The following is a 27,457-nucleotide window of genomic DNA, read 5'->3' on the forward strand; positions in this document are numbered from 1 at the left end:
TTTTTTATGCTTCGTTTATGGAACTGGCGTCATGAACCCTGACAAGTGCTCCGGCAGGACACATGGGCAAATGTAACAAGTATTGTTACTATGTAACAGTTTTATTTACGCTCTTTTATATAGTTTCAAAACATAATGCAAGGAAATGAGTGATGTAAATATCATGTTGGTAGATCAGTAAATATTTTTAAAGCTCTGCAATCTATATCTATCTATCTATCTATCTATCTATCTATCTATCTATCTATCTATCTATCTCTTTATTTATTTATTTATTTATTTAATGTACTGAATTATTTGTCCTTTTCAATTAGGGATTCTATTAGGGAAATAGAATAAGTTTTATTAACTAGTACATCGGGATGCAATGTCCTATTCTGGAGATCATGCTGCTAACCACAATGACAATAATATTAGAATGATTATTAATAATAATATGATAAGGATCATGATAAAAAATAAATATCCTACATAACTCATTTTGTATGCAGTATAAAATAAATAAGTGACCCACCTTTTCAGTTAGTATTTTCCAATGAACACATCAACACACTTGTATTTTGGAAATCTCAGATGAAACTCTATATAATTTGGAATTGTTTTCCTGCAACTTCCTATGGAAAACAAAAAGCTAGAGCAATGTGCAGCTTTGATCTTCTGTGTCTGTAGCAAAGATAGTTAAATTATTGATAGTGGAAACTGCATGGTGAAGGCAGTGGAATCTCTTCATTAAATGGCTCCATTTGATCTTGTTGGAGAGAGAGACAGCTCCTACTACTGTAACTCACTAGGGTTAGACACAGGATGATCAGCCCTCTGGAGCTGTGAATGGGGTGTGGGAGGGGAATCCACACAAGTCTGCTCTACTCTCTTTGACGTTGGTGCTCACGTGACACCTCCTCAGCCTCTGAAAAGGCACTCCAGTGAGTGAGATACTAGCATCACACAGACCCCTGGAGGAAGGATGTCTCTCTCTCTCTCTCTCTCTCTCTCTCTCTCTCTCTCTCTCTCTCTCTCTCTCTCTCTCTCTCTCTCTCTCTCTCTCTCTCTCTCTTAATTAACCCTTGTACTGCTTCAATCCTAAAGCAACTTTTTCATTCTTCTGCCTTCCCCCAAACCTTTAAAGAGTTACATTTCACTGAATGTTAATCACTTATTTACACACACTGAACATGTATATATATATATATATATATATATATATATAGTATATACATACATATATAGACTGTATATAATTGCATATAATTAACATAAATATTTATCATACAAATCTTATGCTTTCGCTATCATAAAAGTGAAAAATTAAACTTGAGCTACAAAGAATAATGTGATTTTATGTGATGCATATAATTACATATGTATGTGGGTGCATGTGAACATATATATATATATATATATATATATATATATATATAATACATATATGCCTAATATACATTTAATTACATAAAGTGTGTATATATATATATATATATATAGATATATATATATATATATATGAGAAAGTGAGATGTCAGTAATGTGTCTGTGCTCTTGACATTGCTATGGCCAGTAAGGGCTCTCTGTCACTTTGTGCAGACAGCAATATAAATTCTACTTAAGAGCCTTCATTGTCAAATACCACCTCGTCTGTCACTTGGTTATTAGATATTGTAACACAGCAGCCTGAGGTTAGTCATGTTTCCATCTACTGAGACCAGATAGTCTCTGGGCTATTTTACTATACTATTTCAAATATTAGTCAGTGCATATTTACTGTGTTAATGGGAACACAGATACCTCAGATATTGCAATCTGCTTTCAGACTACTTGAAAGACAGGACAATAATTCAACAGCCCAGAAAATGCATGTCCTATATACTATCGCATATGTATGTATTTGTAAGTATCCCATGTCTAGCTATTACCTTCTATATAGTACATTTCTATCTATCTATCTATCTATCTATCTATCTATCTATCTATCTATCTATCTATCTATCTATCTATCTATCTATCTATCTAACATCTGTCTCTAATATTTAAATGTAATTGATCTAATAGCTATATATTTCAGTACCGCATGTCTAGCTATTACCTTCTATATAGTACATTTCTATCTATCTATCTATCTATCTATCTATCTATCTATCTATCTATTTATCAAACATCTGTCTGTTTTTTTAAATCTAATATTTAAATGTAAGTGGTCTAATAGATATATATCTTGGTACCGCATGTCTAGCTAATATATATATATATATATATATATATATATATATATGAGCTAAACATATCTATCTATCTATCTATCTATCTATCTATCTATCTATCTATCTATCTATCTATCTATCTATCTATCTATCTATCTATCTATCTGTCTGTCTGTCTGTCTGTCTGTCTGTCTGTCTATCTGTCTGTCTGTCTGTCTGTCCATCTATGAATACGCCTATGGCATGAGTTTATTAGAAGACAAGACATCTTCTATACGCAGACAATGTCTGTGCAAGTGCCCATTATTGGCATTAAATGGGGCTGTTTATCTCAATCTCCTGCAGAGATCCTGTATTAATACTGTAGATAGAGCCAGAACAACGATATTGATAGTGGAGAGTCTGTGATAAATATCACTTCTTTCCCCAGGGCTGGTAGAAGATTATGGAAAGGGTCTCTCCTGGGGGGAGGCGAGCCACATATGCAGTATAATGGGTAGAGGTTATCTGCTTTGTGTCTCACACAATTTCTGACACTTTTTCTTTTCCTGGGAACTGCACCATCCAAAGGGAAGGTTGTAATATACAGTGTTCTGTGGAAAACAGTTTATGCTGGCAAGAAGGATCTCTTAGAGTGTTTATTTAACAAATGATGTTTACAGTCTCATCTATCTGCCAGGACCTAGGATGCAATAAAGACCAAAGCATCCCTTTAAATATTTTTTTTTTCTAAATAGGATCCGTAGCTCCCTTAGTTCTCCGCAGTCTAAAAAGGAAATCAGAGTATTCCTAGTTTTGAGAAAGTAATTATCTACTAGAGATTTACACTTAATTAAAATCTAATACATCACTAAACATTATTACATGAACTCCTCCAACCTTCCTGCATCATCTGCCTTATCCCACCCTGTTCTCAGACACAGTAAAGGTCATTCTGTCATATGCCATCATTCTCAGCCGCCATGTATGACTGTTGTTAAGTAGTTTCAAGAAATCGTGATTGAACAAATGAGATGTCACTGTACAAGGCTTGGCATTACAGCATTTCATGCTATTAATAATTTTAATTGGCTGAGGTCAGCTATAAGAACACTTTGTCTAATTATACTGCTGATGAATTTCTCATTCCGGGCTATGTTGTTTGCATGGTACAGAGATGGTACTGCAGGAGATTGTCTATAGAACCGATAAAAACATACCTGGTCTATTGACTTCTGTAGAACCAGCTGTTATTGATTAATGCCATGTCACAGTCTAACCTATCAGCGGTGCAGAACATGACAGCTATTCAACCAATCAGATAGGTCCCTTTCTAAGTAAGAAACAGGCTCGTCAAGGACTAGCCATCAATAGCTATTGCAAAAGTCCACTAGGCAACATCATTCAAGATGATTATGCAAAGGATGAACTAATTTCGTTCATCCGTTTTTTGGAGGCCTCTTGTATAGTACAAAGAAACTTCAGTTGCAGCAATTAAGTAAATCACTGATACTACCAAAAATTCCCCAAGAACATTATGAGCTTGATTCAGATGTCGGTCCTATTGCAGCCGCACTGTATTTTCCACCTAGTATGACTGCGCCATATACTAATGCCGCAGCTGATGGGATTCATACAGAGACATGCGTACAAAGATATATCATCGGCCCCATATCGGTCGCTCCATTAGACAGTGCACAGTCAGCCCTATGGATGTTCATAATGTCTCTCTAAACATGGCCACCAAAATCAGTGCAACTGCGGTAAAAGTTGAGATTGTGATATGACGGCATCATGTTCATATCTGGCTAGCCACTCCCCCTATTACCGCCCATCAATGACCACCGAAATTGCCTTTCTCTGTGTCTAAATTTGTTCTGTGTCCCCTGGTGGTAACCATTAGGACACACGAGCAATGTGACTCGGGCCCCTGCGCAGACTAAAACATCGTCCGCCTTATATCTATGATATTCTGCTCAGTAGCTTCAATACTATGCTGGCAAAACACAGAGTAATATCGGTGCTGATATCGGCATGGGTTGTCCTGATATCATCATTTGGGGCCCAAAACAATCCACAGGATCCAATGAAAATTTGGTTGGCAAATTACCACTGGCATCTTGTTCGTGTGGTTATCTGTAGAAGATCCTAAGAGGCCCTTAATGAAGAATGACTGGAGCTATCCACACCGGTGGACAACATTTTCAGATTCAGTCCAAGGGTGGGATGTGTCAGTTATTGCAATTAGAATGCGAGACATCCCGCCCCTATATGACTGCATACCGGCATTTTATATGGTATACAATCGGGAAGCTGGCTGCCTTAATACCGACAGCTGGCTTCCCGACTGTCATATCCCGGCGAGGGTGAAATGCCAGGCGTCTAGATGTAGACGCCTGACATTTTCCCGATGCCGGGAGACAGGCACCCGGCATCCCGATCGAAGGGATTCCGGGTGCCGCGAGCGGACAGCTGCGGGGGGGGGAGGGTTAGGTTTAGGGCACCCGGGGGGGACTTAGGGTTAGGCACCCCCCCGGGAGGGTTAGGGTTAGGCTAGGGGGAGGGAGGGTCAGGGTTAGGCACCCCCGGGGGGGACTTAGGGTTAGGCACCCCCCGGGGGACTTAGGTTTAGGCAGCAGGGAAGGGGGGTGTTAGGGTTAGGCACTTGGGGGGGAGGTTAGGGTTAGGCACCCCTAAGGAGGGTTAGGGGGTTTAGATTAGGTTAGTAAATACTTACCTATCGACGATCGGGATTTCCAGCGTTGTCGGGCTTCCGCTGCCCGGAACTCTGCTTTTGTCGGCCAGGCGCTGCCGGGAATCGAACTGCCAGCCTTGCAGCCAGCGGTATTTCATACCAATTCCTTTTATATCGCTTGTATGCAGGTACAATTAACCGCCGGGGCAGCTCTTCTGATACAGAGCTGTCCCGGTGATGAAATTACTCTTGGGTTTATGATCCAGGAGTCTTAGTGCACATGCATAGTCATTGGCCTGCGCATGCACAAGCTGCAGGATTTAATGTGTAAAGAAGCCCATAGATTTCTATAGGCAAAACCATTAATAGATGATGTTGCCTGTCAGCCTCAAGCTCCAAAAAGTTACGCTTTCCGGAGCTTGCTGCATATCGGCAAACTGCAGCACCATACAATCCTATGGGGAGTACTGTGCTGTGAGGCTGCAGCAGATAACTCTGTTCTTTCATATGTGGATGTTTATGGACAGGGTCGTAATCAGGAGGGTAGAGCCAATACTAATGTACTGTGCCCAGGCTCAGAGAAGGGACTGCACCATGTAGATGATCCTGCCTGCTAACAGTTTCTTAATCACAGGCAGATGTTTACCATCAACGAAGTAGTTTGCTGCCGGGATCATCAGCGCTCTGCGAGCCCCCCCGGCTCCCTGACACTGATAGTAATCAGTTGCATGCTCCGAGTCCTCCTCTCTCATAGGAAGAGGGAGACTTCAGTCTAACCATTGGCTCTTCCTATTCCCTGCCCCTAGCTCTCCTCCTCCTTTATTGCCCCCAGTGTCTATTTACCTGCCTGCAATACATACTGCACAGGAATAAAGGTGTACAGTGGCAGAAGTTTACCAAGTGTGCATCTGCCCCCCTCAATCCGCAAGTGTGCCTCTGCCATCCTCATTACCCAAGTGTGCCTCTGCCCCCTCAATCCTCAAGTGTGCCTCTGCCATTCTCATTACCATCACTAACCAAGTGTGCCTTTGCTTCCCTCTATCCCCAAGTATGCCTTTGCACCCCTTCCCCAAGTGAGCCTCTGACGCCTCTCCTCAAGTGTTCCTCTGGCAACCCCTCTCTGTGTGTACCTTTGACCACGGCTGCCCATGTGTTCCCCTGACAACCAATCTCCATGTCTCTGACCCAACCCCCCTCTTTACTGTCTCTAAGCCTGCCACCATGCCCATCGCAGCTTTGACTCTGCTCACTCTGGCTGGTGGCTGCCAATCTGAAGTATTGTGTACAACACAGGCAAGAGTACCTAGAGACAGAAGATAAGCTTTTGACTTTTTGTAACTTTAAAGGGTTACCGTCATCTATAAACATGCTATCGCCAGGAATGACCTCTTATGCATGGGTGTCACAACGTGGGAGTGCAAAGAGGAGGCTTGCCCCCCCAAACATTCTATAGGAGTGGCGGACGTGGACGGTGAGGGGCTGTGCTTTATAGCAATAGGTTGCATGGCCCCTGCACTGCATGGAGAAGGAGGTGTAATGTGTGGTCTTTAAGTTAAAAGACCACATATTACACCTCCTCCTCCATGCAGTGCAGGGGCCGTACAGCCTATTGCTATAAATCACAGCCCCTCACAGTCCGGGCCGTGGCTTCAGTCTCTGCGCGACCAGCAACAGGTAAGTTGGAGGGAGCTCATTGCATTCCAATGCCCCTGCCCTTACCTTATGGTTATACTTGGTATTGGGAAATCTCAAGACTCAATACCGGACCATATGGAAAACAAAAAGCTTTATTCATTGAATAAAGAACTTTTGTGTAGTCCTTAAAGATTTATCATTTATTTTGTCACAAATTTTTTTCTATTTCATGTATATGTTCAAGTATATATTTATGTGTGTATGTATATATATATATATATATATATATATATATATCATACCTCCAAACATGAACCATTTGAAGAGTTAATTGATAAGAAAGGTGTTTCAACACAGGTGACAGCAATCATAAATTAAGAGGGAAGTCCAGGAACCGAGCATAAACATACTGTATATGTGTATAGCATGTGATTGTTCTAGGCACTAGGGCTGCATGCTACATCTCTGCATCCACTGGGTTGGAAGCAGAACTGTAACAAAGGCTCTGAGTTCCCTGTGCTGGCCCCTGCGCATGACATCATGATGGGGGTGGGGCTGCCACCATCTGGAACTGCAGCACCTGGAACTGCGTAGTGCCCGGAGCATCTTCAAGATGCTCTAAAAAGCTGTAATTATGGCAGGACTGGGCCGCAGGGAGGCGACAGTGTCGCCCACAGGGCCCTGCGCTCTGTGTGGCCGCACCGGATGCACGCCCCTAGTTACAGTCCTGTTTGGAGGCCAGAGGTAGGCTGTGGGAGGGGCCTGTCTGTTTCATCTGTACTGTGCCCTTCACAACCTGTGTATGGATGCAGAGGTTTTACTGCAAAATGGCTTTGATATATCCTGCCCCAAGTGTGGCCACAATAAGAACCTCATTCAGAGTCGGTCATTGCGGCCGCTCGGTCGTACGCCACCGATGTTCGCTAAACTGCGCATGCGTAAAATTCGCAATGCACGTGCGCAAACTAGCTATTACGATCAGAAATTGCTCTCTCCTTGAACACAGCCAGGTCGTTAGTTTGAGTGACAGGATGAGGCGTTTGTGGGTGGTAACAGGGGAAGGTGCTTGTGAACGGGGGAGTGGAGATCCGAACGCAGGCGTGCCTGACTATGCAAACTGCGTTTTATGGGAGTGCATAATTAACTAGTAGTGTCATGGCACATGTGACATGGGAGGTTTTTACACTGACTAGGTCATAGTGCTTAAGAGAGGGTATGGTCAACCTTAAGCTCTACTAGCAGCTCCGATGGTTCCCGATGGTCTCGATTAATCCTTATATGCCCGGAGATGACGTGTAATGCGAACGAGAAGGGGGCGTATTTTTAGTCTTACGGCTGCATCCTCCCCTCGCTCGTCCAGCTAACAATCCCATCTTAACGACGCAACTTGCGAGCGCTTCATTTGCTTATCCGGCCCCCTTTACCGTACGACCGCGCAGCCGCAACGACCGACTCTGAATGAGGTCCTAAGTCTTATGTTAGACCTTTCTACCACTGCAATTCTTTTCTATATTAAGAAATTAAGAATAGTTTCTATTAACCACACACTCCGCTGTACACAGGCATTCAGTTCCCTCCTGGAAGGAGGGAGGGAGCTGAATGTCGGCAATTATGGCTATTATCTTCTAGAAGATGCTAGTGAAATGTTAAGTAGAATCTGACTGGTTGCCATGGGCAACCAGTCAGATTCTAGTAAATTTACCCCCTAGTATCAAATCTTACGAGAAGGAAGGATGGTGGGAAGAATGAGTGCTTTTCAACCCAACAATGGGCCTGATTCATCACGGATCGCAGTTGCAAAGATGCACGCAATCGGTTGATTGTTGCGTTCTGTGCATGCGTATGCATCGCAGAGCGCGAACTAGCGATTGCAAACAGAATTGTGATTGCAGAGGCTATGCAGACCCATGACAGAGTGAGTGACAGGAAGTGTCGTTTGTGCGTAGTGACGGGCGGGTGTTTGGCAGAACGCAGGCGTGCCAGTGCGTTTCAACGCTGTTGCAGGGGAGTGCATAAATTAGCCACTGCGTGGCCATAAGCAGCCATAGCGCTGATAGCGTGCGTGGATGTTAGCAATTTCTGAGTAAGGTCAGGGCTTGTGCAAGTGTGCTTATGGGTCCGATGTTACTGATGGTTTCTCTATGTTCCCCTAGTATACAGATGTGAGTAAGGGGAAGTGGGCGTCCTTATATTAGGCTGTGATCGCAATGTGAATGCAGACATTTAATAGATAGATATTAGCAACTGCGGTGCGTGCGTAGAAGCCGAATTGTGAACCGTAGTGAATCAGGCCCCGTGTTTGCACCTTCGGTAGGGTAAATGCACACTGATGATGATTTGCCTTATAGCAATGTGATGCAGGGGTGCATGCATGTCTCAATGTGAGCTGCACTGCCTATGTACATAAATAGGCAATTTGTTTAGCACTTTTTGTTGGGCGTAAGACATACCTGTTTTGCTGCCAAGTCTGCACCTGCCCCTATATATTTTATGATTGACTAATGGTCAAACAATTGATGAAGTGCTTCAGTGATGTCATAAAGACAAGTGAAATCATAGGCTGACTTCTCATGAATGTTGGTTTAACCGAAGAAATGGCCATCTCCACTGCATAAAAGTGGTTGGTGCACTTCAAGAGCTTTAGGATTTTCTACAAACCACTAAGTTAAAGTCCCCCCGGCCGCCATGGTTATTAATTGCTAGCTGTATTTTATTATAGCTATCAACTAAACAAAACATACACTTACATATATGGGATGAAATGTCCTCAATAACTACTTACTCTGTCTTGACTATCAATCACAGTCATGTCTGTCACTGTAAAAGAGGTTACAGACCCCGGGCACCACAGCTTTCTTTCAGATTGCAACCCTCATCATTGAACGACTGAGGGTGATTCCAGCTGAAGTTGCTGTAGCGCTAAAGATTTATTTTTCCCAGGTTGGTGCCACTTATCCATCTCTGAGACTGCACTGGAACTACAAACAGATTGACATTAATGTGTATGTGTTAAGACTTGTGCCTCAGGCTGGCAGAACCTCTCTCCTTTACAGTATCCGGACAAATATTATTAGTCTATTTCATGTATGGTCAACCTTTCTATTTCCCAAGGGGCCAGAGCCACACTATGAGATTATAGCACAGACTGAAACAAACGTGGTGCAGGGAAACATGGTTTTGTCATTCACACCTTTCCCCAAGGTAATATGTTAATGATTTAGAAATGACAGCAAAGGCCAGAAAGAATGCAGGTAAGGTCATGAACATGTGCATTAACAACCAGGGGCCTTGGCCAGTGCAGATCTGTTGTGTTGACTCTACTCAAACCATTGTCTCGTGTATACTTCAAATACTGGCATTTCTCAAGTTAACAAGTGACAGTTTGTAGGAAACAGAAGACATCTCAAACTTTCTCAAGTTGGTAAAATTCTACATGCAAACACAATCATAGCCATCAATCAAAGCAAGAGATGGAGTTACAGCTCTCGGCCTTTTTCACAAAAATAAAAATAAAACAATAATAATAATAATTATAATTTTAAATGAAGGTGGCCAGAAAAGGCCCATTCACCCAGCAAGTATCATCACCAGTACAGTAGGCACATGTTAGCTAGGTTATAATATAATAATAATTGGGGTGCAACGTTTGTACTTCTTTTAATCAGTGGACTTATTTAATTTATGAAGTCTTATGATCCATTTATTTGTAATAATGTGGGAAATTGTTCTGGGCATAAAATGATCAGACACTGTTTTCAGCTCCTCATTCCCATTGGGCTAAACATGGCAAAAATCACCAAAAAGTAAATGATTTTGTTTTGCAATTATAGGCAGAAGAATATTGCATTTTTTGGGGGAAAAACTCATTAAAATGATGTTGATGCGCTAAACTTATTAGGTGACGGCTACAATTTTTCACGTGTGGATACAGAAGTTTACCAATAATTCCCTTAGGATAAATGCAGTATTCTTTGATTTGTAAATAACAACTTTTTGTTTCTAAATGAGTAAATATAGCAATTTAATCCCATTTCCAAACGCATACCTGTATTTTTAGAAGTGTTGGAAGATTAACAGCAGTCATTGTTAGTTTTAACCATATACTGTAATTCATACTTGTCTCCTCCCCTGGGATGTTGGGGAAACTCATGCATTTCAGGGAGTGTTCCTGGATTCCTTCGAGAGCAGTCCACCCTCTTGGCTCTGCTACTCCTTCTTAGAAAGTGGGTGTGACCCTGATGGTGGGACTTGCTGCAAAACATAATGGCCCCATCCCTCACTGCGTGTCTCCGCCCCCCACATCACTCTTGGAGGTATAAAAAGTTGGGAATTATGCTGTAGACTAGAGGTTGCTAGCATGACCTGACAGAGTATGCCAGCAGGTCATGCATGGATATGTACTTTAACAAGGCCTGGGGAACAAAAAGTTGCCTAACTATCATTTTCTAAATCTATGGGAACACTTTATTCAACTAGGGTCAGGCAGCATATTACAGCTCATAATCTTCCTTGACCATAAATAGATGAATTATGGTATAACTGGGAAAGCAATGCACGGAAGCAGCACAATGACTATTATCTGTAATGCCACGTCTTTTTTTGTGAGGCTGAGCAAACCCTCCCTTTCTTTTAGCACACTGAGGAAAGTAGATGTAAATTACTATAGTAAAGCATGTTGTAAAAAATAAATTATGTAAATTATATATGGAAGTGAAGAAAATCCACAAATGTAGTCTATAAAATTATATATATATATATATAGATACATTTATGTATTTATCTATATATATAATTTTATAGACTACATTTGTGGATTTTCTTCACTTCCATATATAATTTATATAATTTATTTTTTATATATATTATTTTAGTTATTGTATTTACATATTCATATATATATATATATATATATATATATATATATGAAGATGCAACGTTTCGGTCTAAATAAGACCTTCTTCAGGCAAAGACAACCAGTCCACTGACATACAGTTGTCTTTGCCTGAAGAAGGTCCTATTTAGACCGCCGAAACGTCACATCTTTGTATCTTCATATGATGTAACTATTGGAATAAATCCTTCCTTTTCTTTTTACAAGCTCTGGTAAGTGCACTCTTTTTTCAAAAGTTTGTATTTGTGGCGCCCCTGGATGGGGTGATCACTGAGGAGCTGCCCCAGCAATTGGAATATAAGTAAGTGGGAGTGCAGATCTGACCAAAGACTATATATATGTAGACACATATATATATATACATATATATATATATACTGTATATATATATATATATATATATATATATATATATACTGTATATATATATATATATATACAGTAATATATATATATATAAATAAGGATACCAAACCACTGCAATATAAATTTAGAAGTTGTTTAAAAAAACATTATGCATGTCTAGATACCTCAGGGCTTTTGTCAATGTTGAGGACAGTTTTCTTTTTTAGTCTGTCCAACTTTATTCTTGGGTTTTCCCATATCGCTCACACATGCCTTTGGCCAAAATGACAGGCCCTTCTGTCTTTGTTTATAAGAGGATAAAGAATGACCTGTTCTAGCATCATATAAGAATTCAGGACATGGCAACAGTGAGATGCGGAACGTACTGACTAACTGACATAACAGTGCAGTCTAATTGTCTGTCAATATTCAAGCTGTTACTTTTTTCTTCAAAGTAACGTACACGTTAAATGAGGAATAGGCACAATAAGTCTCAGAATTCAGTGCTAGGATCTTTTATTGATTAGAAAATATATTAATTTGTCTGCTTTGGGTTTTTTTTCCGAAGGACTGTTCAGTTGGAAGAATCTCAGGGCTCGATTCAGCGTCGGTCGCTAAAAGTGTTCGTTCGTAGCTGGCCGATTTTCGTGTGAGAGATCGGGAAGTGTACACTCACTGCGCATAGACTGCCCAGCAGAGTGAGTGACAGGAGAAGCCATTTGTGGGTGGTAACAGGGGCAGGCCACTAGAAACAGGGGAGTGGAGGTGCGAATGCAAGCGTGCCTGAGCGTCTTAACGCCGTTGCAGAGGTGTGCATAATTAACTGGCAACATAATAGTACACGTGTCACGCTGGGAGGCGGGTTTTTGAAAGCCGAGGTCTGAGGCTGCGGGAGGAGGCGAAGGCGAGGGGCCTGGACGTATGATCTCCGCATCCACAAGTCTTGGTCGTTGGCTAGACCTAGTCAATGTTGCGGAGTCTAACTCACAAGGAGGTGTTCGCCAGTGACCCCTCCAAGCGGGATATGGGCTTGTGCGGCTCCCTGTAAGCAGGTCGCGGTCCTTTGACTTAGTGACCAAGGCCTGCAGGGAAAAGAGAATCGAAAACTCCCATGGCCCAAGGGTAATGCCTGGAATAGGCACGTGGGGAGTGGAATAGAACTCCTGGCTGGAGAAAGGCACTTGAGGTGCTGGCTAGAGTGGTGTGGAGATTTATTGGTAGGCTGAGGTAACAGCTGGATATCACACGAAGTATATACCGGATTGCCGGCCGGAGATCATGCACTAGGGTGCAATGAGATGAAGGGTTAACCTGCACACAGGCTGTGATGGTGAAAGCACTGTGATGAGATGAAGGGTTAACTTGCAAACAGGCTGTGATGGTAAAAGCTCTGTGTTGAGACGAAGGGTTAACCTGCACACAGGCTGTGATGGTGAAACCACTGCGATGAGATGAAGGGTTAACTTGCAAACAGGCTGTGATGGTGAAAGCACTGCGATGAGATGAAGGGTTAACTTGCACACAGGCTGTGATGGTAAAAACACTGTGGTGAGATGGAGGGTTAACTTGCACACAGGCTGTTGATTAGTAAAGGCACTGTGGTGAGATGGAGGTTAAACTTGCACACAGGCTGTTGATTAGTAAAGGCACTGTGGTGAGATGGAGGTTAAACTTGCACACAGGCTGTTGATTAGTAAAGGCACTGTGGTGAGATGGAGGTTAAACTTGCCCACAGGCTGTTGATAGTAAAGGCACTGGGATGAGATAGCTCAGAAGCTCTGGAGGAAACACACTGGAAGCACGGGAACCTGGAACGAGACTCCTCTAGTTACACTAGCAGCGACAATGATTGTTCAGGCAACTACCTGGAGCACAGGAGCCGGATATATACCCCTGGTAGCCTGCTGATAGGCCCACAGCGTCAGCTGACCAGCCGGGCCACTCAGGGAAGGAAGTACTGACATAGGGAAAGTGTCATGGTGGCGCCCATGATGGAAACTGCGATCCCCGCTCACAGGGTCACCTGACACCACAGCTACAGGGTGAATGCTCAGCTCCTCCCACATCATCGCGCCAGCCGCTCGACTGCCCGGGAAGTCAGAGGAAGCCGGCGGGACGGTAAGGGACGGCCGATCCCCGGCTGAACTCTGACAACACGTCACCTGGTTGTGTTTCACACTGAAGTGCTCGCAGTGCTTGCGGTAGGGTATGGTGTGCCTCAAGTGCTGCGATCACAACCGATGGTACCCAATGTACCGATGGTTACATACACTCCTGGAGATGACGTGTGCAAGTGAGTGTTTTAAGACAGGCTGGTGGGCGTCTACATACACAAAGCGATCGCATGCCAAGACATAGTGGGCTTGCTTATGCCTTGCCGTGCAATCGCCTGCCATGCCATCACTTTGCCGAATTTCCATATGCTGGGAGCGAGCGTACACATCTAGCTGCTTACTGGTGTCCAAAATAACACATATATATATATATATATATATATATATATATATATATACAGTATATATATATATATATATACATATATAAATACTGTATAGATATATATATATATATAAATATATATTTATATATACACACAGACAAACACACACATATACAGTATATTAGAGGTGTGCGCGTTTTCTGGTTTTCAGAGAGCCAACAATAATCGAATTTAGGGGTTTCAAGTCGAACCGAGTCCGAGTTCAGAATCACTTTGGGGTACAGAGTCAAACTAACTCCCGGTTTGGATCTTCTTGCGGTTCGGAACTCGGATTTAAAAACTGAATTTGGGTTTTGTATTGCATGCTAAGTTGCTAACAAGTCAAAATGACATCAATGTAGTTGTTTTTTTACTTTATTTTAAAAAAAATACAGATCCAAAATGAAAACAACAACACATGAGGGTGGTTTTTTTCAGAACCAAAATATAAAGATGAATCCGGATCCAAAACCAAACACGGAGTCGGCGCACATATCTCTCTAATAGTCCTGTGAGTTGCAGGTAGGTTTCCATGGCTCTAACTTGTTTTTTTTAGTGCATCTCACAAATGCTCAATCGGATTCAGATTTGTGGAATTTGGAGGTCAAGTCAACACCTCTGAACTCATTGTCATGTCCCTTACATTCTGCACCCATATTATTTAACTTACCTCTCCGTCAGGTCCCTCAGCGCTGCTAAAAATGCCGGAATATGGCAACCCCTTGCGCTGTGAGGAAATTGCCGGGAAAATGGTAGCCGCGCCATTTCCCCGGTGATCTGCACATGCGCAGTAGACTCTGGGCACACTCTAGTGCCCAGAGTCTACTGGCTGCCGAGGTGAGAGGAGGGGGCCTGTCAAAGCTGCATAATTGGCTGAGACAAGATCAGTTTAAAATTGAAGCATGCGCGATGCCATCTTGCGAATGGCAGCTAGACTCCATTTTAGAAACAAGAATCTGCAAGACGCCATTTTGCGATCAGCGTCACTTTAAGTTACAACTCACGAACTAAGAACAGATGGCAATGTTTTTGATAATCTAAATAGAATAGACAATGTACCAGAAACTGTAAGTGTTTTACATACAAATTGGGAATCCCTGTTGGCAATTGTAATATAATCCAGGCATTGATCTATACAATTGGATTTGTCTGAATCTAAACAGGTTTTAGTTTCATACCCAGACAGGATGGTTTATGGAATCTCATGCATAAACACCGCACATTACGCACAATTGAGCTGCTAACATGATGCCCAGTAGCGAATGCACAATTATTAGCATCATGCGATTGCATCTTTCACCATTTCACATACACACATTATAATTAAAACCCCCGAATGAAAATACCGTTTAGTAGCTAAATGCGCACGCATCTGTCCCCAGTAATCTAGTGTCTTCATATCAAAGCCTGAATACTCACACATTACATATTCACACATAAGATTTAATAAGCTTTAAAGTATATGATTTAAGTTGGTTCAGTTAGTTTAAATACTTAGAAATAAAGATATTTGATAACTAAGGTTTTATACATGTTAAGACAGCCGTGTTTGGTTTTGTATTGATGCGTACTCTTTCCACAGTATTCCGGTGTAATCGGTGGGGAGATCGCATCATGCATTCTCGAGTTATGGATCGCAGAGACTTCAAACAACAAAATGTATATTTTATGAACAACTGTTAGGATGACTGTTAGGGGGCGGGTGGGCAGAGACCCCTAGTTGTTGGAGGCTGGGTTGAGTCTATTTGAAGCAGCCTTTTAAACGCTCTGTAACAGATGGTTCCCCCATGGGAACCAATGGCATAAGCAAGAAACTTCTCTATTGTCCTGTCTATTCTGGCAGGGTATAAACATGTGTGCTCAAACACTGGGTCTTTAGTCTTCTTGCTGAATGCTGATAGACGGAGGTTTTCTTTCTGAATGCCGGGATCTGGTCCAGAGCGCATGCGTATGTATACTGTACTTGGGGTCTGTATAATTCCTTTGCGCTAAATTGTACACAGATCATAGCGTGTAACTGACTGTACTTTTACTTGAATAATACTTTGTGCTTCGGAACCACATGTTCTGAGTCTGGAGTCTCTATTTATTGTATGACTGCGTACGCAAATTAGCGTCATCCTTAGAGGTTTATAGGAAGGATTTTAGAAGGTACAGGCAGGGGTATATAGAGGTTCATGTTAATATCGTCAGGCCCATGTTGGGGGATGTACTCAGGCCCCCTCCTCTCTAAAGATGCCCCTGCCTCACACCATTCCTAAACAATTTTTGCAGTGTGGGGGGGAGCATTATCCTGCTGAAAGAGACCATTGCCATTAGGGCATATCGTTGCCATGAAGGGGTGTACTTGGTCTGCAACAATGTTAAAGTAGTGGGTACGTGTCAAAGTAACATCCACATGAATGCCAGTTTATAAGGTTCCCCAGTAGAACATTGCCCAGAGCATCATACTGCCTCTGCCAGCTTGTCTTCTTTCCATAGTGCTTCCTGATGATTCATCAGACCAGGCCACCTTCTTCCATTGCTCCATGGACCAGTTCTGATGCTCACATGCACATTGTAGACAGGGGTCAGCATGGGCACACCCCAAACGCAGCAAGTTGTAATGCACGGAGTGTTCTGACATCATTCTATCCTCGCCAGCATTTACTTTTTCAGCAATGTGTACGGTAATAGCTCTACTGTGGGATAGTACCAAACTGGTTAGCCTTTGCTCACCACATGCATCAATGATCCTGTTGCTGGTTTTGCTTTATTTGGATCACTTTTGGTATCTAATAAACACTTCATACCAGGAACACCCCACAAGACCTGTCACTTTGGAGTTGCTCTGACACAGTCATCATTTCAGCAATCATTAATTATAGTGACAAGAATCACATAGACTGGGTAAAATCCAACAGAAGCTTTATTTCTTCACCACAGGCAGGAATACAGGACAGTGCAGTGTTCACAGGCAAGATGTTACAGGATGGTGCACAGAATCTTCCGAACAGTAATACAGTGTCTGTTAGTGGACTCACAGGTCCAGGATTCCTAACACTAGTCACCCCCTGGCCTATAACCTGGGTGACTATTTCACCGTCAGGATCACTGTAAACCTGCACTGACACAGCTTTTAAGAGAGATAACAGGTGCTGCTAATTAGCCTTGCTTGTGGCTTACAACATAGTCCAGGTAAACTTGGACTGGAGCTCGTTATCATGCTTTTTTATTGCTCCATTTCTGCACAAACCTGCTGCTCCACATTAACCTCATGTGAACACAGGTTGTACATGTCACACTCCTTCCCCCTTAGCTTCAACCATCCTGGTGAAGCTGACACTTTTTCAGGCAAGCTCTCTGCCTCATCCACCTCTATTTGCATCATCCGACTGAGAACACAATCCTCTACCACTTTGCAGAGCTTGCCTTGCACCCCCTCTTCTTCCTCTAGCTTCACCATACGGCTGTTCGGAGGTTCAGCACCCACAAACCTTCTGGAAAGGGCATTAGCATTGAGGTGCTGTTTCCCCGGTCGATTCTGCACCTCAAATTTGAATGGTTGTAAAGCCAAAAGCCAACGGGTCACCCGGGCATTCACCTCTTTGTTTGTGTGCATCCACTGTAAGGGAGCATGATCTGTGATTAGCCGGAATTCTCGCCCCAACAGATAATACTTTAGCAACGCTACTGCCCACTTAATCGCCAAGCACTCCTGTTCTACAGTTGAGTACTTGCATTCTCTGGGCAGCAATTTCTGGCTAAGATACAGTATAGGTCTCTCCTCCCCATCTACCTCCTGGGAAAGGGCTGCTCCTAAGCCTGTCCCAGAGGCATCAGTCTGCAACACAAACTGCTTCTTAAAGTCAGGAGCTTGCAAAACAGGCTCTACACACAAAGCTCGTCTTAGATCTTGCCAAGCAGCCTGTGATGGCCTAGACCACATTATCTGATATAGAGATTGTTTCTGAAGGCACTCAGTCAGTGGAGCCACCCTGGTGGCAAAATCACTTATGAATCTGCAGTAATAATCCACCAGAACAAATTTATGTTGTGACTTACATTTGGGCTTAGGCCATGTGAGGACTGCTTCCACCTTACTAGGCTGAAGTTTAACCTGTCCTCTGCCTATAATATATCCCATGTATTTCACCTCCACCATTCCAATGGCACATTTCTCAGGGTTAGCGGTAAACCCATGTTCCCATAAAAACTGTAACACTATCTCTACACTTGGAAGGTGTGACTCCCAGTCAGAGCTAAAGATGACTATGTTATCTAAATATGCAGCTGCGGACTCCCTGTGGGGCTGAAGTAACTTATTCATAGCCCTCTGGAAAGTTGCTGGTGCTCCATGCAAACCAAAAGGCAGCATTTTGTACTGGAACAAACCCTCTGTGGTAGAGAAGGTTGTTTTTGCCTTAGTAGCTTCAGTCAAAGGAATATGCCAATACCCTTTTGTCAAATCGAAAATGGTGAGATACTGGCTTTTTGCTAGATTCTCCACCAGCTCGTTAATCCGGGGCATAGGGTAAGAGTCAAACTGAGAAACTTTATTTAACTTGTGAAAGTCATTACAGAATCTTAAAGCCCCTGAAGGCTTAGGCACTAAGACAATGGGGTTATTCCATTCACTGTTTGACTCCTCTATGACCCCTAAGTGCAGCAGCTCATCCATCTCTCATTTTACCACTGCCCGTGTTGCCTCAGGTATTCGATAGGGTATGATTTGGGTCTTTCCCGGAACAGCAGAGAATACATTTCATTTTGTGCTACTAAATTCACCGCTTCCTGTTTTGGCTAAGACTGAGGATGACCTTCATGTGTTTTTCTTTGCCACTAAAGAGGGCTGACTGGTACTTTCTTTCCAAGGTTTTAATAGATTTACATGATAAATGTGTGCCTCCTTCCTTCTACCCTCCTGTCATACCCTGTAGTTTACAGGTCCCACTGCCTCTATGATCTCATAAAGGCCTCGCCATTGAGCATACAATTTGCTTTCAGTAATAGGCACAAGCACTAGTACCTTGTCTCCCAGTTGGAAAGATCGGTTGACAGTGGTTGTATCGTAATTGCGTTTCTGATGCTGCTGAGCTATGTCCATATGTTCATTCAGTAGTGGCGCAATCTGCCTTAACCAGCCATACAATTCTGACAGAAACTGAACGATATTAGGAACTTGATATGACTGTGCTCCCACCCTTCCTTTAACACATCTAAAATTCCTCTAGGTTGCCTTCCATAGAGGAGTTTGAAGGGACTGAACCCCGTGAAGGATTGGGGTGCCTCACGAACTGCAAACATCAAATAAGGCAGGAGTAGATCCCAATCTTGCTTTTCTTGTGACACCGCCCTCTTTATCATTTGTTTAATGGTTTGGTTAAAGCATTCCACTAGCCCATCTGTTTGTGGGTGGTAAACTGAGGTGGTAATACTATCTACCCTAAACAGTTGGCACAAATCTTTAATCAATTTAGATACAAAAGGGATTCCTTGATCTGTCAGAACCTCTTTTGGTATTCCCAGATGGGTATATAACATCAATAACTCCCAGGCAATAGTGCTTGATTTCATGTTACGTAGTGGGATGGCCTCCGGGTACCTTGTGGCATAATATACTACCACTAACATGTATTGATGCCCACGAGCAGATTTTCCACCGGCCCTATCAAATACTTACCAATTCTCTCAAAAGGTACAGTAATGACAGGGAGGGGAACCAAGGGTGCCCAAAACCCTGGCCGTGGTGCTGTATTCTGACACACTGGACATTCCTGACAATACTTTTTGACTGCTGCATGAATGCCGGGCCAGAATAATCTTAACTGAATATGCTGGAGAGTTTACTCCTTCTAAAAAAAATGGCCACCTTACAGGTGTGTATGAGCCGCCCTCAACACTAACTGCTCATGTTTCCGGGGAACCAACAATTGGTCTAGTCTCTCACCTTGCATATATGTTAAATGATATAACAAATCATTTTTTAATGCAAAGTATGGTACACCTTCTGCTGGTAAAGCCGTGATTGCTCTATCATTTATCTCTACAACATTTTCAAATGCATTTATCAAGTTCCCATCATTTTGTTGGTCTTGGCCAAAGTCCTGCAAAGACACTTCCTTGCTAATGGTACCCCACTGTGCCTTGGTCTCACTCCCCTCCTGCAGCTCATTAGCCAAGAAGGGTGTTACAGCCACCAAACTTTGGGACACAGCAGAGCTTGGCTCTTGGGATACCTCTGACATGGACCATCTACTGTCATCATGCCAAGTAACCACCTCTTGTAATAATGAAAAATCCCGACCTAGGATCAATGGATAGGGTGGTCTGGTGGCTTCTGCAGCTACCACCGTCAGAGATCACCCTGTATCACTATCGGGAGGTGCTCTCATTCTTCTACATCCCCATGTACACATATAAAGTTTACCAGGGGTAGCAACTGATCAGCCCCAGGTGGAACCAGGTTGGCAAAGATGATGGTTAATTCTCTGCCAGTATCCACTAAGGCCCAGACCTCCTGGCCTTCCACTCGCACCATCAAACGAAACAGGGTTGTTTGTGCCTGAGAAGTGCTTCCAGCAGCCATGCTGACCACTGGTCGAGTTGTTTTTCCAGCACTGCAGTACTTGCCCAGCTTTGGGCAGTCCTGGCACAAATGACTGATCTTGTTGCAGTCAAAACACACAGTTGGAAGTTGGTTGTACGCTTTAAAACTGAGACCTGGGTTCTAGGCTTGGGTACTGGCTGGAACCTCTGCTTGGCTTTATTCAACTTCCCAAGAGTCAGGTACCATTCAATCACCGCCGCTAACTCCTCAAATGTTTGAGGATCAGCCTGCAGGGCCCACTGTTGCACCACATGGTCTAGTACTCGCACAGCATGGTCCAAAGCCACCACCTCTATTATACACTGAGCAGAGTTTTTATCTGGCTGCAACCATGTCTTACTCCACCTGGCTAATTTGCCAGCTGGACCCTTGGAAGCTCAGATGAGTTCAGCAAACTCCTGAGCTTTACTAGGCCAGTCACTCCAACCCTGCTGAGTATGGCCTTTTTCAGGCAAGGATAGGAGTTTGCCTCAGTCATGTTTAAATCAACATATGCTCTCTGAGGTTCCCCTGTGAGACAGGGAGCAAGTCTGGTAGCCCACTTCTCCTCAGGCCATTTTAAACATGCAGTAGTACGCTTAAAAGTGCACAGAAAAGCTTCAGTGTCATTAGATGGGGCAAGCTTCTGTAACACCTCTTGCTTATGCCAACCTTTCCTTATTTCAGTTAACTCTACATATAATAACTGAATTTCAGTTTGTTGCCCAGCATCCAGAGCCTGCTGCCCTGCTGCCAGAGTTTGCTGCCCTGCAGCTAGTTCAGCAAAACTTTTCAAAAGCTCATTAATTCCACACTGCTTTATCCCTTTATGGACAAACTTAGGAGGCTTTATAAAGTCTATTTTGCAAGCCAGATTCCCAGCAATCTATATCAGCTGGCTTCCCTTAAAACTGCACTACATTCCCTGGGCTCCCAGCCCCATACACAGGAATTAAGCGGTTGTATATTGTGCACAATTTGCATACACACATGGACAGATTATCTATGTGAACACTGCCATTTTATGGCTGGCCTGCCACACTCACCTACCCAGCTGCTAGTAATGTAACTCAGACTCACCAAGCCGCTGTGCAGCGGGTAGCATCCTGCAATGTGCCTCACTGCTACTGTGGGTGTATCTGGTCACTATATCCAGGCTCTTGCTGCATAGTAGTATCCAGCAAGTTCCCTGTTTGGGCGCCAAATGTGACAAGAATCACATAGACTGGGTAAAATCCAACAGAAGTTTTATTTCTTCACCAGAGGCAGGTATACAGGATAGTGCAGTATTCACAGGCAAGTTGTTACAGGCTGGTACACTGAATTTCCCAAACAGCAATACAGTTCTTTTAATAGACTCACAGGGCCCGGACCCTTAACACTAGACATCCCCAGGCCTATAACCTGGGAGGCTATTTCACCATCAGGATCACTGTAGACCTGCACTTACACAGCTTTAAAGAGAGATAACATGTGCTGCTAATTAGCCTTGCTTGTGGCTTACAACAGAGTCCAGGAAAACCTGGACTGGAGCTCGTTATCATGCTGTTTTATTACTCCATTTCTGCACAAACCTGTACAGGTGAAGTGCCCCATATCCAAAATGCTTGGCACCAGATTTTTTAGTATTTTTGAATATTTGCATACTGTAATAAGATATTTGGGGAATCGGACCCAAGTCTAAACACAGAATGCATTTTTGTTTCATATACACCTTGTACACATAGCCTGAAGGTAAGTTTATACAATATTTTTAATAATTTTGTGCATTAAACAAAGTTTTGTGTACATTGAACCATCAATAACCAATAGCGTCACTATCTCAGTCATGCTAAAAAAAAATCCATATATTTGTATATTGAAGACTCAACCTGTGTGTACATATGTATATATGTATATATATATATATATATATATATATATATATATATATATATAGAGGTGGTCTGTGGTCTGGCACTCACACCTCATGTGCCATTGCATTGAATGCTGGGGTGGTCCTTAGGGTTCCCACTATCCTATAGGTATCACAGTAATAACCAAGAGTTAAGGCCCCCATACATCAGAGATTGATTGCAGCAATCGTGCATTTGCAATCAATTGTGTATAAAAATCTTTCCCTTTTTCAATCGATTGCAGATTGCAGAATTGCCACAATCGATTGAAAAAGGGAAAGATTTTTATACACAATCGATTGCAAATTGCACGATTGCTGCAATCAATCTCTGATGTATGGGGGCCTTAACTCCACAGATTGCAGAGATTAAGGCACTCTCCATATTTGTTAGTTCACAGTAATTCATAAGCTTTATTAGCATGCATGGAAATAGTTGCCAACGTTTTAGCCCACAGTAGAACCTTTATCAAGGCATAGTACAATAAGAAATACATATAGCTAGGGACATAGTGGCTGAAACAGCATGTGTTTGTTTAATGAGTTACTCTCTGTTTTATATATATATACATATATACATATATATATGTATATATATATGTATATACATATATACTATATATATATATATATATATATATATATATTGTGTGAAGACAAAAGACAAATGGCATTACTGACACAGGTGTTCTGTGTGTAGCAGGAGGAATCCGCCCACACAGTGGAGAAAATCAAGGTGTGGCATGCCTAATTGGTGGACTGAGTCAGTCTGTAAGACTATGCAGTCAGGACAGGCTGGGGCCTGTGTGTCCAGTCCAGGTGGGAATGCAGTTTCTAGACCAGTGTGAGCTGGGAAGCCACTGGTGGCTAGGAAGCCGGGTTCAGACCTACAGGAGGTAGGGAGAACCCAAACACTCCAAATACTATGTATGTTACTCTGCTGGGAGCAGAGTGTGAGACTGCAAGCAGGCCAGGAGCCTGAACATGAGTAGGCTGGAGCCTGAAAGAATACCTGTCAGAGACAAGACTGGGACTTTGATTCAGAGAGACTGTGTTTGGATACTAGCTGCCCAATTAGTCAGGGGTGAAGAAATTAGTTAGTTGCCCTAAATGGGGGCTAGACATTTATTTATATTTTGTGTTCATTTGTATTGTACCTGATTTATGCTGAAAAGTAAAGCACCATTCCGTCTATTTACCTGAAAAGCCATGTTGGATCCTGTTTGAGCACTAAAGACCATGATAATTCACCCCTCTACCAAGCTAATTACCCCAAATCATAAAGTACAGTAGTCTGCAGTTGGGTTGCTGATGCCCTTCTTATGCTATATATTCCTGCTGTTGCAAGGAAGCCTGAAAGCCTCTGAATGTCTTGCTCTTTTGATTCTATTACTGCTAGAGAAACATACCATAAATCACCATTTACTTCAAAACCACAGGTTCATCTTTACTTACAGCACTTATTGGGTTATTCCATCAACTTCTTGAAAGTTCAAAAATCAATGCACATTTCCCCCCCCCCCCCAAACAAAACTATTTGAGATATGTCAAACTCGTACAGTTAATATCAACATAATCAAAGAATAAAATTGTTCAGCGTGGGTGTACTTTGTCAATTGTCCATAAAGTACACTAATAAGTGAACTGGTTCTTCTGAGCAGTACAGGTTTGTACACCCACATTTCCTTCCTAATTATCTCCACAAGGATGAGATAGTTAGGTATGATCTATGGCTTTTTCCTAGTATTACAGTTGCCCACACACCTTCTGTAATTCATGAGCTAACAAACACGATGGGAGTCTTGTCAGCCAATCACAAAGCCTGTTTCACAGGGAATATTCGATTAAAGATCTCTGTGCAAACTTTCTTTTTACATAGCTTCATTTCATTGTTGAAGTAAAAATGGAATTATTTAACCGTTCAATTTGAGCATCCTCAAATTTGCCAAATTAAAGAGAATATATTGTTATTGTTGAAGTGTGGTTGTTGCTGTATCACCTTGTATGGGCGGTGGAGCAATATGTTCTTTTTATGGAAAAAAAACGAATGTCAAAACACATTATTAATATAATTTTTTTGCAAATTAATTCAACTTCTTTACTGTATGCTCTGCTGTGTTATGATTGATGCTCCTCATTTTTACTGTTATAGGCAGATTAACTCAGCACCTAAAGGTGCTGTGTCCTGGAACTGGAACCAATATCTAGATATTCCTGCCATTTTGATATAAAGAAGTTGCTCACACCGGATCGATGTTATAGTTGCAGTTCCCAACTTTAGCAAATTATCTTTCATTGCTAAATTACTCAATTCCAAATTCCCTTTTAAAAAAAAAGATATATCCTGAAGAAAGAACATATATTTAAAGTTCTGAAACATTGATAAACAAGACAAAGCTGTGATTCATATTTACAGTTGCCGACGAGTGCCACCCTTCTACACACCTTTAAATATTCCCTTCCATGCATGGAAAGGTAATCAGGGAAGACACCTGGAGCAAGTTACACCTATACAGCATTGGAGAGCTGGCTTTCTGTATATATATATATATATATATATATATATATTAGGGGTGAGCGGGTTCGGTTTTACTCGGTTTTACTCGGTTCTTATCGCCACTTTACCGCAATTTCGGCTCGATTTCATTCGCTATCCAAAACACGTGGTCGGTGATAGCCAATAAAAAGATCCGAGTAAAACCGAGTAAAACCGAACCCGCTCACCCCTAATATATATATATATATATATATATATATATGGATGAAGACTTTGGAGGATGGCCTGGTGTCAAGAAGGGCAGCAAAGAAGCCAATTCTCTCCTGGAAAAACATCAGGGACAGACTGATTTTCTTCAAAAGGTACAGGGATTGGACTGCTGAGCACTGGGGTAAAGTTATTTTCTCTGATGAATCCCCTTTCAGATTGTTTAGGGCATCTGGAAAAATGCTTGCCCAGAGAAGGAAAGGTGAGTGCCACCATCACTCCTGTGTCATGCCAACAGTAAAGCATCCTGAGACCATTCATGTGTGGGGTTGCTTCTCAGCCAAGGGAGTGAGCTCACTCACAATTTTGCCTAAGAACACAGCCATGAATAAAGAAGGGTACCAAAACTTCCTCCAAGAGTAACTTCTCCCAACCATCCAAGAACAGTTTGGTGATGAACAATGCCTTTTCCAGCATGATGGAGCACCTTGCCATAAGGTAAAGTGATAACGAAGTGGCTCGGGGAACAAAACATCGAAATTTTGAGTCCATGGCCAGGAAACTCCCCAGACCTTAATCCCATTGAGAACTTGTGGTCAATCCTCAAGAGGCGGGTGGACAAACAAAAACCCACAAATTCTGACAAACTCCAAGCATTGATTAGGCAAGAATGGGCGGCCAACAGCCAGTATGTGGCCCAGAAGTTGATTGACAGTATGCCAGGGTGAATTGCAGAGGTCTCGAAAAAGAAGGGTAAATACTGCAAATATTGACTCTCTGGATAAACTTAATGTAATTGTCAATAAAATCCTTTGACACTTATGAAATGCTTGTAATTTTATCTTAGTAACATCTGACAAAAAGGTCTAAAAACACTGAAGCAGCAAACTTTGTGACAACGAATCCTTGTGTCATTTTCAAAACTTTTGGCCATGGCTGTATATTTATATATATATATATATATATATATATATATATATATATATATATTTATATAAACATGATACAATTTAAAAGAAACGGCACTCTCACCATCTGAAACGCAATATGGCTTGCTCAGGTAACCTCTTTAGGGGCAACTCACCCCAAATGCAGCAATGGAAGAACATCAGCACTCTGGGGGGTATATTTACTAAAGAAGCGGATATGTTGCCGATAGCAACCAGTCAGATTCTAGCTATTATCTTCTAAAAGGTGCTTTATTAATGTTAAGTAGAATCTGATTGGTTCCTATCGTCAACATCTCCACTTCTAAAAACCTGCACTTTAGTAAAAATACCCGAGTCTGCTAATGCTGTGAAGTACGGTGTATTTTAATCAATGTTTCGGGGAGGGGGGGATCCTGTGATAGGAGCTGATTGGTTGGTACTTTATTTCAATCCACTTTATCTCTCTCCAAGGCTTAGTACATAGACTCCTAAGGCAGCTTTGTGTACCAATGTGATTAGTATTGGTTGGATAAGGGTAGGCACTAATAAAGAGGTGGTCTTTCAGACAGCTTTTAAATATCTGAATGACGAGGTTAACTGAGCACAAGCCTCTTACGTAGTTTAGATGCAAAAGGGAGGAGAAATATAATGCGTTATAGAGAAAGACTATGCCAGGAGATTGTTTCTTTAGGAAGAAGTTCATTGGGAGAAAGCAAAGGAGGAGATACAGTACACAAAATACATTTTAAGGTGGCAGAGACAGGGAAATGTTGTAATAAACTAGTAGAACAGTAGTAGTTAGGTTAAAGGATAAGAAAATAATGAGCCCAGTAGAAACATTGTCAAGGACATGGAAACTGGACAAGAGAGTCAAGGAATAACAATGGTACAAAGGTGAAATGAAAACAATCAATGGTTTGGTGTAGTCGTCAAAAGAAGAAAATGACAGGAAGGGTTCTTGTGGTGTTACTAGCAAGGAGCAACATGGACAAAGTAGGGTGCCTACACTTACTCTTTGTTGCAGAGTCTGAGAGTGTGGCTGAGGGAGTCCTTTGTGGGACAGAGCTGCAGAGGACATTGTGTCAGAGGAGGTGAGCTGGGCTTCTGTAATATCAAGGAGGATTCAGGATTTTGAAATGAATA

At 42.3% G+C, this 27,457-nt stretch overlaps 1 protein-coding gene across 2 annotated transcripts in view; it reads right to left on the reverse strand.

The window, feature by feature from the left end:
* The window catches only part of BDNF (brain derived neurotrophic factor), a 91,630-nt gene that overhangs the window by 50,872 nt on the left and 13,301 nt on the right, over positions 1-27,457 (reverse strand). Inside the window, exon 1 of one of the 2 annotated variants that reach the window (XM_088470474.1) lies at positions 515-819. The exons of the other annotated variant lie outside the window; for it this stretch is intronic. The gene's annotated coding sequence lies outside the window, so the exon portion shown is untranslated. Of the gene's footprint in view, positions 1-514; positions 820-27,457 lie in introns of those variants that run through there. 2 annotated transcript variants of the gene reach the window in all.

Source organism: Taudactylus pleione, unplaced genomic scaffold (assembly GCF_031769625.1).
Source record: "Taudactylus pleione unplaced genomic scaffold, aTauple2 ptg000100l, whole genome shotgun sequence".
Lineage (NCBI taxonomy): Eukaryota > Metazoa > Chordata > Amphibia > Anura > Myobatrachidae > Taudactylus > Taudactylus pleione.